The sequence below is a fragment of the Rana temporaria genome, chromosome 4, assembly GCF_905171775.1.
Source record: "Rana temporaria chromosome 4, aRanTem1.1, whole genome shotgun sequence".
Lineage (NCBI taxonomy): Eukaryota > Metazoa > Chordata > Amphibia > Anura > Ranidae > Rana > Rana temporaria.
Genome location: NC_053492.1, coordinates 210,792,774 through 210,806,569, shown reverse-complemented (window position 1 = coordinate 210,806,569; position 13,796 = coordinate 210,792,774). Strand labels below are relative to the sequence as shown.

The window sequence follows — 13,796 nt, the reverse complement described above, 5'->3', positions numbered from 1 at the left end:
AAAGTGAGTACACCCCTTACATTTGTGTAAATATTGTATTATAGCTTTTTATGTGGCAACACTGAAGAAATTATACTTTGCTACAATGTAAAGTAGTGTGTATACAGCTTGTATAACATTGTATGTTTGCTGTCCCCTCAAAATAACTCAACACACAGCCATTAATGTCTAAGGAAAAAGAACAAGATGCGCTAAATAAAATAATACAAAATATGATACCATACAGCATGTGACAAATCAATGTCCATAAATAGAAGTAAAAAAATATAGAGGAAATAAAGTTCTTAAAGGGACGACAAGGCTCCTATTCACCCGTGTAGTGAAAAGAGGAGATGAACCTTATTGATCCACCAATAAGTCCAAGGTTCTATAGGTGACTATCCCAAAGCAGTGATCCACCACCGAGAGTAAGTATAGCCTCTTACCGGATGTCCGGCGGTCTCTTAATTAAAAGAAGACCCCAGAAAGCATATAAAGATGAACCGTTGGAGATCAAAGTGCAGGTGGGCTGAGCTGGAAACCAATCTTTATCTCATTCCGGTGCTTGCAAACTCGATTATCAGGTACCAATGAAAAACATATGGGAACCGCAATAGTGTAAAACCATAGATACGTTTATTTTAAAAAGAAAAGTCAAAAACACACTTACATTTAAACAATGTTATAAGGGCATGTCTAATTGGAGCTCCGGCCGGAAGCTGTCCAAACTGACCCGTCCAAATGGTGAAGAAGTCGTGCAAGAATACGGGGGGTGATCCGATGCCGCACTCGTTCCGCCTGACCGGTTTCGCGATAAATCGCTTCCTCTGGGGCACGGGTGACACACCAGATCAACCCCCCTTAAATAACAGTCCCTATCATGGGATAAAACAGTGCCACGGGCGCGCATGCACACTGACAGCGCAGACCAAGCCTCGATCTGGGCTGTCAGTGAGTCACAATAATCCATTGTGCCCCGCGGGCTGAAACCATATAAAAACTAACTATAACTGGCCATATATACTCCAGGGCTGGTGGACCAGGCGAAAGGCAATGCGGGGTATCAATTTCGAATCCCCGCATACCAGCCTCGAGGTCCGGTGTGAGCCGCCCTGGAACGCACAAGCGTTACTTCCGTATGACGTCATCACGCACGCCGGCGCCACACGTCGGCGTGGAGATGCGCCCATTGGAAGCTGGTCACAATATGGGCCAATTGAATACAGCCCAGTGCGGATCAAGCCTCCATGTGGAAGGAGGAAAACAAAACCACGCTCTGGGTGTAATGATTGAACGATGGCGTCTAACTACAGGAGGCGCCATGGACCAAAATAAAATTAGGATTTAAAAACATAAACAAACCTTGTATCTGGGTGATCTTATAAGGGAAAGCCAGGTATAAACCCCAGATTAACCTCTTAGGTCCCCAAATTGCACAAACAAAACAGCTCTACATACAGAACTCATTATTGTGCAAAATAAATGATAAACAAGATGTTGCCAAAACGTTTTTACATAATTATACTAAATAACATAAATTATGTCCTATAATACATTAAAATTGAAGACATGTGGAAATTGATAGATGCAAGGTGTCCCTTAATACATAGATCCTACCAACCTCCCTAAAGTAGTGTGCATCAATAGCATGATAGAAACAATATTTAATCGTATTCTAACGGCTGAATATGTTGATGGAATTGGTGGATCTATTAGTAAAAGGAATGACGCTTATTATGCATATCATACCAGATAAAAAATTGAAAAATTGAAAAATTAAGAGGGAAAGGAATACTAAGAATTATTAATGAAGGCATTAATATCTGTATCGATGTTAAGCCCAAATGGCGTGTAGGTTTTAACCCGATGAATCCACGCCATTTCTTGTCTGGAAATTTCCCGGACAAGATTACTACCCCTCCAGTGGGGACGGTATTTGTCGATCCCAACAAATAGGGTCTTGGAAGGGTCCCTATTATGCTTCAAATCGAAGTGCCTTGAGACCGAGTGCTTGTCGAACCCACTCTTAATTTTGGAAATGTGTTCGTTGAGCCTAACTGATAGTGCCCTCTTCGTGCGGCCAATGTACTGGAGCCCGCAAGGGCACTGGATGAGGTATATAACCCCTTTTGTAGAACAAGTGATAAAGGGCTCAATGTCAAACGTTTGTTGGGTTGCTGAAGACTGAAAGGAGCACAACCTCCTATCCCTACAACTGTTCAAAGAACAGACTCGACAGTGTTTACACCTGTAATAGCCAGTAAGGTTTTCCAAAAAGGTCCTGACAGCCCTTGGAGGGTCCTGTACACTGGGTGCAATGCGACTACCGATCGTAGAGGCCCCTTTAAAGATCACACTCAGTTGTATTGGAAGAATAGGCGCTAAAACCTGGTCTGTTGTTAAAATGTGCCAGTGTTTCTGTATAAGTTTCTTCACACTAAAGTGCTGTGCAGAAAAGGTTGTAATGAAAGGTAAGGAGAATCTCTCATTTTGGGCTACTGGAATTTTTTCAGCCAATAAGGATGCCCTTGCTGTATTCCTAGTTCTCTCCAAAGATTGAGATAAGGAGACCGTATCATATCCCTTCTCCTCAAATCGTTTAGAGAGGATTGAGGCCTGATTCTCAAAGACTTCATTTTTGGTACAATTCCGTTTGAGACGCATAAATTGTCCTAAGGGTACAGATTTTAACCAAACCGGAAGGTGGCAACTATCCAAAGGTATGAATGAATTGCGATCCGTTGGCTTAAAAAAGGTCGATGTAACAAATTCCCCTTTCTCAATGGAAATCTGGAGGTCCAAAAAATGTATGGAGTGTTGGCTGGACTCAAAGCTAAATCTGATGCCCCTAGTATTCAGATTTAACTCTGCCATGAACTTAACAAGATCATCCCCACAACCGTCCCATAGGAGGAGGACATCATCGATATACCTACGCCAGAGTAGAATCTTAGGGCGGCGGCAAGAGTCGATGACGTCCTCCTCCCACTTGGCCATGAAAAGATTGGCCAAGCTCGGGGCATACTTCGCCCCCATCGCAACGCCCCTATCTTGTCTGTAGAACATGTTGTCAAATAGGAAGTAATTGTGGGTGGCCGCATACCTCAACAGTTCCATGATTAACTCTATTTGAGGTTTTGGAAGGCCTGAATCCCTATCCAGATATAACAAGACTGCCTCTAATCCCAATTGATGTGGGATAATCGTGTATAAGGAGGTCACATCGGCTGTGACCATCCATATGCCTGGTTTGGGAGAGATACCAGCAAGGGTATTAATCACCTGTTTTGTATCTCTAATATATGATGGAATCTTCTGGACAAGTGGCTGCAGAAAAAAGTCTATGAACTTGCCCACCCGGGACGTGATGGAATCAATACCACTAACAATGGGTCGTCCCGGGGGGCAAGTCAAGCTTTTATGTATCTTGGGCAAATAGTAGATGACGGGCGTCCGTGGGGCACTAGGCACCAAGAACAGAGTTTGTTACTGTACAGGATACCACGTTGGGACCCCCGTTTCACTATCGCCTCAAGATCCTTTCTATACCCATTTAGAGGATCCCTATTTAAGAGGGTATAAGTGTCAATGTCATCAACCAGCCGATGCAGTTCTTTCAAATAGTCGCACTGGTCGAGGACGACAATACCCCCCCCCCCTTATCTGCTGGTCGAATGACCAGAGATTTATTTTCACACAGAGACTCTAAACCTTTTTTCAAGTCCTTGTTCATATTTGACTTGTTAATTTTGAGGCTGTCGAGATCTTTCAAAACTACATCCCTGAACACCCTAATGCTAGGGGCCAAAGATCCTGGAGGGTTAAAAAGAGAGGCATTGGCCAATGGTGAATGTTTGAATTCATCAATGGTCTGGTGACTGGAAAAAGGGTTAGAAAGAAAATGTCTTTTAATGCTGAGCCTTCTGGTAAATGTATGCACATCCATGTATGTTTGGAATTTACTAAGGTTTCTAGGAGGGGCATATTTCAGTCCCTTGTCCAGAATTTGTTTCTCTGTGTCCGTCAGCATTTGTTGGCTAAGATTATAAATGCCAATTCCTAGATTCTTTTTCGTTTTGGCCGACTGGGCCCTCCTCCCCCCTCGGGTGCCTCTCCTCGTCTTGTGTTGCCGCCCTGGCCTAGAGGGGCCCTGCGAAAATCCCAATTTTGATTATACGCATTTCCAGGTGGACTAAAACAATTTTGGTTAAAACCATATTGGCCACTAGATGTCTCAGGGTAACCCAAGGGGTAAGCAAATGGATTCCTAGGCTGGTGAGTGAATCCAGAACCCCCCCTATTGGGTAATAGCCCATTACTATTATCATAGTCAGAAAAGGGCATAAACCGGTTCTGGGTAGGGATGTTAAACCCAAAAGCACTATGGCCAACATCCTGTGGCGGCCCATAATTGTGGCCAGGAAACCCCATGATAGGAGGTGGAAAACTGCGATAATCAGGGCCCCTATTCCACGTGCGGGGAGATGAGACCTGCTCATGGTTTGCCTCACCCCTTCCTGAGTTAGCAACATAAGGTCGCCCTTTGAAAGAAGTCCCTTACTGGTTAGATCCCTTTAAGGGGCCCCTACCTTTCTTAGTGGTGTTTTTAAACACATAAGCTGGATCACCTTGACGGGGTGGGTGTGGTGTTAATACACGTTGTTGTGAGGTGAAGGGAATGACTGCGGGGATGGTACCCCCAGATGGCTGAGGTGTGGTGTCCATCACTAAGTCGCCTTCGTTGTTAGTGGAAAGCTTTTTTTGCCATAAGAAAACGAGATTAGATTTGTAGTCATCACTATCTCGGATGAATTTCTTTTTCTTTTTGACTTTCTGTTCCCTCTCCTCTTTGTCTAGAGTTTTAAGTAAGCTGGTGGATTGGTTATTATACTCATCACTGTTTTTAAAGGGGGTGAGTAGTTCCTTAACAGATGTAATTTCATCGTCAAGTTTGTCCAATTTGTCAACCCTCCTGTCCCGGAGGAATCGCAAAAAGGCAACCCCTGAATCGTTAAAATGTTTGTACCATCCAGCTAAATCGGTGTCCCCTTGTTGGGGGGACACTTTCCATCTTAGACTCCTAGGTACCATGGTGGCTTTGATATAGGTTTCCAAAAATGCGATATCCCATTGGGTATGTATTTCAGCTACCATTAGGTTTTTCAATCGCATAAAAAGGCCACCCACATCCGACCCTGGTGCACTGGGGGTGGTGTCAAAAACCCCTTCTAGATTAACAACTCGCTTAGAGCGAAAATCAAATATATCCATAATAAAATGAAAAGAAAAAAAGCTGCAATTGTGAACGTGAAAAGATATGGAAAAAGAATTGGGGAGCAACTGCGCTAATAAAAATACAAATACAGTGTAATGGTACTCCTAAAGAATACTATTATGAACAAATGAAGCTGCACCTTACTGCATGTGGTAGAACAGTGATAACATAGGAAAAAGAACAAGATGCGCTAAATAAAATAATACAAAATATGATACCATACAGCATGTGACAAATCAATGTCCATAAATAGAAGTAAAAAAATATAGAGGAAATAAAGTTCTTAAAGGGACGACAAGGCTCCTATTCACCCGTGTAGTGAAAAGAGGAGATGAACCTTATTGATCCACCATTAATGTCTAAACCACTGGCAACAAAAGTGAGTACACCCCTAAATGAAAATGTCCAAATTGGGCCCAAAGTGTCAATATTTTGTGTAGCCACCATTATTTTCCAGCACTGCCTTAACCCTCTTGGACATGGAGTTCACCAGAGCTTCACAGGTTGGCACTGGAGTCCTCTTCCACTCCTCCATGATGAAATCACAGAGATGGTGGATGTTATAGCCCTGGCACTCCTCCACCTTCCGTTTGAGGATGCCCCACAGATGCTCAATAGAATTTAGGTCTGGAAACATGATTGGCCAATCCATAACCTTTACCCTCAGCTTCTTTAGCACTGGTCATCTTGGAGGTGTGTTTGGGGGTGTTATCATGTTGGAATACTGCCCTGCGCCCATGTCTCCAAAGGGAGGGAATTGTGCTTCAGTATGTCACAGTACATTGGCATTCATGGTTCCCTCAATGAACTCATGCAGCCCCAGACCATGACACTTCCACCACCATGCACACTTGTCTTTGTACTCCTCACTTGGTTACCGCCACACACGCTTGACACCATCTGAACAAAATACATTTATCTTAGTGTCATCAGACCACAGGACATGGTTCAAATAATCCATGTCCTTAGTCTGTTTGTCTTCAGTAAACTGTTTGCAAGCATTCTTGTGCATCATCTTTAGAAGAGGCTTCATTCTGGGATGACAGCCATGCAGACCCATTTAATGCAGTGTGTGGCACAGGTTTGAGCACTGACAGACTGACCCTTAACCTCTGCAGCAATGCTGGCAGCACTCATACGTCTATTTCCCAAAGACAACCTCTGGATATGAAGCTGAGCACGTGCACTCAACTTCTTTGGCCGACCATCGCGAGGCCTGTTCTCAGTGGAACCTGTCCTGTTAAACCGCTGTATGGTCTTGACCACCATGCTGCAGCTCAGTTTCAAGGTCTTGGCAATCTTCTTATAGCCTAGGCCATCTTTATGTAAAGCAACAATTCTTTTTTTCCATATCCTCAGAGAGTTATTTGCCATGAGGTACCATGTTGAACTTCCAGTGACCGGTGTGTGAGAGAGAGAGAGAGAGAGAGAGAGAGAGAGAGAGAGAGAGAGAGAGAGATTGATAACACCAAATTCAACACATTTTGAGGGGACAGCAAATTAACACTGTTATACAAGCTGTACACTCACTACATTGTAGCAAAGTGTAATTTATTCAGTGTTCTCAAATGAAAAGATATACTGTATTTATTGGCGTATAACACTCACTTTTTTACCCTGAAAATAGAGGGTACATTGTGCCTGCATGTTATATGCAGTGGGCTGTGGAACGTTTTTTCCCTGAAACTTCCCTCTTAAAGTTAGGGTGCGTGTTATACGCCTGTGCATGTTATACGCCGATAAATACAGTAATAAAATATTTACAAAAATGTGAGGGGTGTACTCACTTTTGTGAGATATTGTGTATATATATATATATATATATATATATATATATATATATATATATATATATATTGTAAGGGGTTAGCTTGGTAGCGGGGTGTGTGACCCCCCTGGATGGGTTCACTAGACACTGAATTTTTGCAGACAGGCAGTCGAAAACGGTTGAAAACAAAGATTTGGGTTTATTCTTCCATCTTGCTGGAAACAGGTGCAAGCATCCAAACAGCATAAACAAAATCAAACATAAAATAAACCCTAGCCACTTGGGGCATCTACCTTCACCACACAGGAACCTATCTAGGGAGTCTGGCACAGCCTAGTGCTGGGCAGACACTGCTGGTCATACAGCAGAAAAACAATAGTCTCTTTTTGATTTTTATCACACAGACAAATCAATCACCTCCTCACCTCCTCAAAAGACTTTCAGCTACTGCTCTCCTTCACTCAGAAAGCCTCAGGATGCAGCAAATCAGTGGTAATCCTCTGGATTACTTACAGAGGCCTTAATTGCCTCATTCTGAACAGCTGAAGTGATCACAGTATATACAATTTAATATATAATGATATAATGGTCAACTCATCATAATATTTGTAACTTTCAGGGGATATCAGTGCATTTATAGTGACATGTTAAAGTTAATGATTGGGAGTAAATACAAATATATATATACATTAACAAGTTTAAAATGTGTAATGTGTATCTTATATAAGTGAGTCATGCCGTGATACAGATCTCATCAATGTTTTTTTTTATTTTTTTATCTTCCAGTTCCAAAACGTAGTGCCATATTTTAGAACATTGTTTGGTAAATCCAATGCTCTTGATAAACCAGCACCTCTAACATTACAGTACCAGTACAGGAATGAATGATTGACATTTTCAAAATGGCTGCCAGTATAAAGATAAATTAAATTATCAATTAAATTATAAAGCTAATTATGTCACATGACTTTTCTGTTCAAAGAATATTCAACACAATAGTGAATCAATTACAGCCCATACTCAAGGAGTAATCCATCAGCAAATTAAAGTGAAAATAATTTAATACATCAGACATTTACAATGACCATAGGATAAAAAAGGCACACAAAGAAGGGACATCCCAATTAACTGTTTTAACATAAATCATTTATACCATAGCATTTTGCAGAGAATTCAACAAGACAGATGATAACCAGACTCAACATACAATAAACATCAAAAACATGGAAAACAAGGAATAACATTTCATGTGCCAGATCAGGCATGTATGCACATATGCATTCCATGGTCAAACTTATTCTTTAGTGGGGTAGCTGCTTTAGGTAGATGTGAATAAGTTGTACATACACAATACATGAAGCCATCCCATAAGCAGAAGTATTTAGCAGCTGTTAACTTAACAAATATGTCCTGTTTCATTTCACATAGTATGGTATAATATTCTTATGAGATATCTGACTGAAGATTGATTGTAGTTGGAAATCAAAAATGCTATGCAGTACTGAACTGTGTGACAGAAAGAAGGGAAGAGATAATGAGAAAGAAAACATGCCAAACTGTTATTCAGAGGAATAAGGAGTTCAAACTTTGTTAGGCAAACAATCCATAACAGTTTTCAAAGAAAAGAGATACGTTTCAAGCAGCGAAAATGTGAACAAGGTTGAGCGAAACCTTGGATTCAAATGTTGTGATAAATGTAAATCAGCATTGTTTGAAAATACATTTTATTTTTTTTCAAATAACAATTTTTTATTTTCGAAAAAAGGTCAATACAAAATGTAGCAGCATTTCAAGTGTAAGATAATAGAGGTAATACAAAAATTCCAGCTGAATGTGCTTACACAGCGGCCACATTCTTAGTTATACATTCAGTAACGTATAAAACAACTAGGTAACAAAGAGGAGAGGAGAAGAAGTGAGAGGGTAGAGTAGAAGAAGAAGATGGGGAAGGAAGAGAAAAGAAAAAAAAAGGGGGGAGGAGAGAGAGAAAAAAGAAAGAGAAGGGGGGAGACTGGGGGAAGGGGAGGGGGGGGGGAGCAGGCAGGAGTGTCGGGTGAGGTAGTGTACCTTGGTGGTCTGTTGTCAGCTCACGGCGGGTCCTCCACCGAATGCCACCTCTCCCAGACCAGGTCATGGTCCTCCAGCCTATCCCGAATCCTAGCTGTCATTTTTTCCATAAGCTCTACATCCTTGACCCTAGCATAAAGGGCTTCCTGGGGTGGGGGCGTTGGTTTCTTCCAATAAAGTGCTATCAGGCACCTCGCAGCTGTGGTTATGTGTCTCAGGAGTTTCTTATAGGGTTTAGCTATGCGGGGTTGGGATAGGCCCAGTAGGAACAGCTTCGGGGAGAGGGGTATGGGTGCCTCCACGAGGCGGGTCAGGAGCTCTTGCACCCGAGTCCAAAACTGGACTATCAAGGGACAGGTCCAGTAAATGTGGAACAATGTGCCCCTGGCCTGGTTGCACCGCCAGCATCGGTCAGAGGTGGAAGGATAAATCCTGTGGAGGACGTCTGGGGTCAGGTACCAAAAGAACAGCACTTTATATGTATTTTCCTTATAGAGGGTGCAGATTGAGCTCTTGGCCGCCTGCCTCCAGACCGCCCTCCACTCATCCTCTTCGAGCTCCCCTCCCAGCTCCTTCTCCCAACGGAGCATGTAGGTGTGTTTGCCTTTAGTTTGTAAGGGGTATTCATTTAGAATTTGATAGATATCTGATATGAGGCCCCTGCGGGCTGTGCCCTCGAGTATGATGCGCTCAAATGGGGTCGGTTTTGAGAAAAGGAGCCGGGGGGCCATCGTGTGGGCGTAGTGGCGGATCTGTAGGTAGCTGAAAAAGGCTTGTCGTGGAATGTCGTGTTTGGCTTGGAGCTCAGTGAAGGAGTGCAGGGTGCGGGATCTGGGGTCTACTAGGTGACCAAAGTGAAACAGATTTCGCGATGCCCAGGGCCATGACATCTGGTGGGTGAGACTCGTCGGTAGTTTAGGGTTATAGAGGAAGGAGGTCAGCAGGGAGCTATCAGACGTGAGTCGACAGTCTTGGGCTAGCCTCCTCCAGGTACTTTGCAGCTGCCGCATGGAACCCAGCAAACGTCCGGGTTCCACCGTCGCGTTTGCGTTCCATAAAAGATTATTGGGGTGTATTGGGGCCAGCCAAATCTTTTCCACCTCCGTCCACCTGTTGTAGGACTTCTGGGGAAACCAAGATGCCACCGCTCGAAGTTGCGAGGCCTGGTAATATTTGACCAGGTCAGGGAAGGCCAGTCCTCCCTCGGTGCGCGCGGCCATCATGACCGAACGTGGGATCCTGTGGCGCTTGTAGTTCCACACATACCGGAGGAGGTCCGCTTGTAGGGCGCGCAGGTGAGCGTACGGGACCGGGATTGGTAAGGTCTGGAAAAGGTACAGCAGTTTTGGCAGGATCACCATCTTTATGGCTGCTATCCGGCCCAAAAGGGATATCTGGTGAGACTTCCATTTATGGATCAACGCCCTTATTGAGCTGTATAGGGGGGGAAAATTGGCCTGGTACAAGGATGCGAAGTTCGGGGTGAGCTGGACCCCCAGGTATTTCAGGGAGGTTCGCTCCCAGTGGTACGGGAAAACGGACTGTAAGTGCAAGGCCTCGGGTCCGGGCATATTAATTGGCATGGCCATAGACTTGGACGTGTTGGTTTTATAACCCGAAAGGACCCCGTAGCGTTCCAGTTCCCTTTGTAAGTTGGGTAAGGAGATGCGGGGACGCGTCAAGGTCAGAATGATGTCGTCGGCAAAGAGGGAAATTTTAAATTCCCTTCCCCTTACTGGGATACCCCGAATATCCGGGTTGCCGCGAATCGTTGCTGCTAGAGGTTCTATGCAAAGGGCGAAGAGGAGGGGGGACAGAGGGCACCCCTGGCGAGTGCCATTAGTAACGGGGAAGGTGGATGAAGTGGCAAAGGGAGTTTTCACCTGTGAAATCGGATTAGTATAGAGGTGTCGGACCGCCTGGAGGAAAGGTCCCCCAAAACCCATGTGTCTTAACGTGGCGAGCATGAAGGGCCAGCCAAGGCGGTCAAACGCCTTTTCTGCGTCTAGACTCAGGAGCAAGGACTCCGAGCCCTCCCTGCCCGCCACGTCAATTAGGTCAATCACCTTTCTCGTGTTGTCTCCCGCTTGGCGGAGGGGGACAAAGCCCACCTGGTCTTTATGGACCAGGGAGGGTAAGACTACGTTTAAGCGGAGGGAGAGGACCTTCGTAAAGATCTTAAGATCTGAGTTCAGCAGGGCTATTGGCCTGTAGCTGGCGCATAATGCGGGGTCCTTGTCTGGTTTAGGGATAAGGGTGATAAATGATCGCTGCATGTCTTGTGGGATGGGGGTGCGTTGTAGAAAGGCGTTGAAGAGCTTCGTCATATGGGGAAGGAGTGTGGGGAGGAAGGTCTTGTAATATTCGTATGGGAACCCGTCTGGGCCTGGGGATTTGCGAGCGGGTAGGGCCTTAATGGCCAAGGTCAGTTCCTCTCCTGTAATGGGAGCGTTTAGGGAGGCCAGGTCCTCCGGTTTTAGCCGAGGGATGCCCGCCTGTGTCAGGTATCGTGTCATCCTATCTAACAGGTCCGGGGAGGGGGGGTTATGGGGGATTTCTGGCTTGTTGTACAAGTCCGCGTAAAATGCTGCGAATGCATCCGCAATACTTTGGGGGTGTGATACAATATTACCCGATCTGTCCTGGACCTGGTGCGGGGTGGAGGCGAGTGCGCGGTCTGTTAGTTTCCTTGCCAATAAAGCTTGCGCCTTGTTGCCCTTGTCATAGTATACCTGTCGTAGGCGAACTAGGGCTTTCTCGACTCGACCCAGCGCCAGGTCCCGGAGTGTTGACCGTACCAGGGCGATACGTTTAAGGAGCATTAGGGAGGGTGAGGTCAGTAGGCGATTTTCTAGGGTTCGGAGCTGCGTTTCCGCCTGCTCTCTAGCCGACTCAGCGTTCCGTTTTAGGGCCGAAGAGATGGCCATGCAACGTCCTCTGATTACCGCTTTATGCGCGGCCCATAGAGTGGCAGTGGAAATGTCCTGGGTGTCATTTTCGTTAAAGTAGAGTTGAAGGGCAGAGTCTATTTCCATTTTAGAGGGGGTGTGCTTGAGAAGGAAATCATTTAGACGCCAGTTATAGGGCCTACGGGTGGGGGCGTTCAGGTCAAGGGTCAAGGTAATGGGGGCATGGTCGGACCAGGAGATGGGCAGAATCCGTGCTGTCTCAGTAACACGTAACGTGGTGTTGTTTAGTAGGAAATAATCTATGCGCGAGTGCGTATGGTGGGGGGATGAGTAAAATGTAAACTGGCGGTCCCCTGGGTGAAGCGCCCTCCAAGCATCAAACAAAGCATGCCTCCTCGTTAGCTGACGGAAGAGCCTAGAGTCCCGCAAGGCCCTTGCCTGCGAGGCCCGAGGATTCACCACCAGGCGATCCCAGGTAGCCGAATGAGGTAGATTAAAGTCCCCTCCCACTACCAATAGGTCGTGGGGGGATCTGGCCAGACGAGCAAAAACCCGACCTAGGAATCTATGCTGATGTGCATTGGGGGCGTACAGCGTGCATAGGGTTATGTCCCGTGAGTGCCACGTTCCCCGCAGTATAATGAAGTGGCCTAGGGGGTCTATGTAGGAATCTGTGCAGGTGAAGGGGGTGCCCTTTTTTACCAAAATTGCTACCCCTGCCCGTTTCCGTGAGCTAGAGGCCTGATATATTAAGGGGAAATATCTGGACGCGAACGCAAAGGAGTCGCCCTTAGAGAAGTGCGACTCCTGTACCATTACTATCTCCGCCCCTGACTGCCTAAATTCCCTAAGTGCCAGATGACGTTTCCTGTTGGAGTTAAGCCCGTGGACGTTCAGGGATAGTAACTTAGCCATACTGTGGGTGGAGTGACCGTGGTTCATACTTAGCTGGAGTCAGGTGCGTTGCATTCGGTTCTGGGAGGGCGAGTGGAGGAGCCGCCGGGCCGACATCCACCTGGACGCGCCGTCGGGTCCTGCCTGCGGGGGGGGGGAGAGAGAGGTGTCTGAAAAGAAAGAGAAAGATGAGAGCAAAAGACCAAAAAAAGCACACATCAACATTCAACAACGTGGGCCCGAGTGGCCTAGGGGCCCTCAGGTCCCAACAGTTCCTTAAGGACCTCCCGACCGAAATGTCCAAAAATGTGGGTCGGGGGGGCAAGGGGGTGGCGTGGAGAGGTTCCACTAGGGGGATTGGGAAGGAAGGAACTCTCAGGCTATCAGCCATGGGGGGGGTCCGTACTCAGAAGGGCAGCCTCTACGGTGTCTCGTCCAAGACAGGCCCGATGTGTAGCGTTAAGGTAGGGCTGGGGCAACCGGGGGGTAAAATAACTGAATAACAACAAAAAAAAAAAAAAATAAAAATAAATCAAGAGGGCTTCATGTAGATTTCTGGGCGGCTCTTGTGGCCAGGGCGGCCGTCTCAGGTGGGGCTGTGCCTGGGGGATTTTCGGGCAGGGTCACGTCCCCTGGGGCGTCTGGGCGGGGGGACTCTCTGCCAGACCACTGGTGGAGGGGGTGGCGTGGCCACAAGGTCCCAATCCGGCAACTGGGGGACGGGGATGTCCAGGGTTCTGCAGAAGGCGTCTAGGTCCTCCGGGTAACGCAAGGTGGCAGAGGTCCCCTGGTGGGTGGCGGACAGGCTAAAGGGAAAGCCCCATCGGTAGACAATGTCTCTGTCCTGTAAGGTACGGAGCAGGGGTTGTAGTAGCCGTCGTTTCTGCAGGGTGATCCAGGAGAG

At 46.2% G+C, this 13,796-nt stretch overlaps 1 protein-coding gene across 1 annotated transcript in view; it reads left to right on the top strand.

Annotated features, from left to right (window-relative positions):
* CSMD1 (CUB and Sushi multiple domains 1) overlaps window positions 1-13,796 on the top strand; it is an 833,985-nt gene that overhangs the window by 411,961 nt on the left and 408,228 nt on the right. The gene's annotated exons all lie outside the window — the stretch shown is intronic.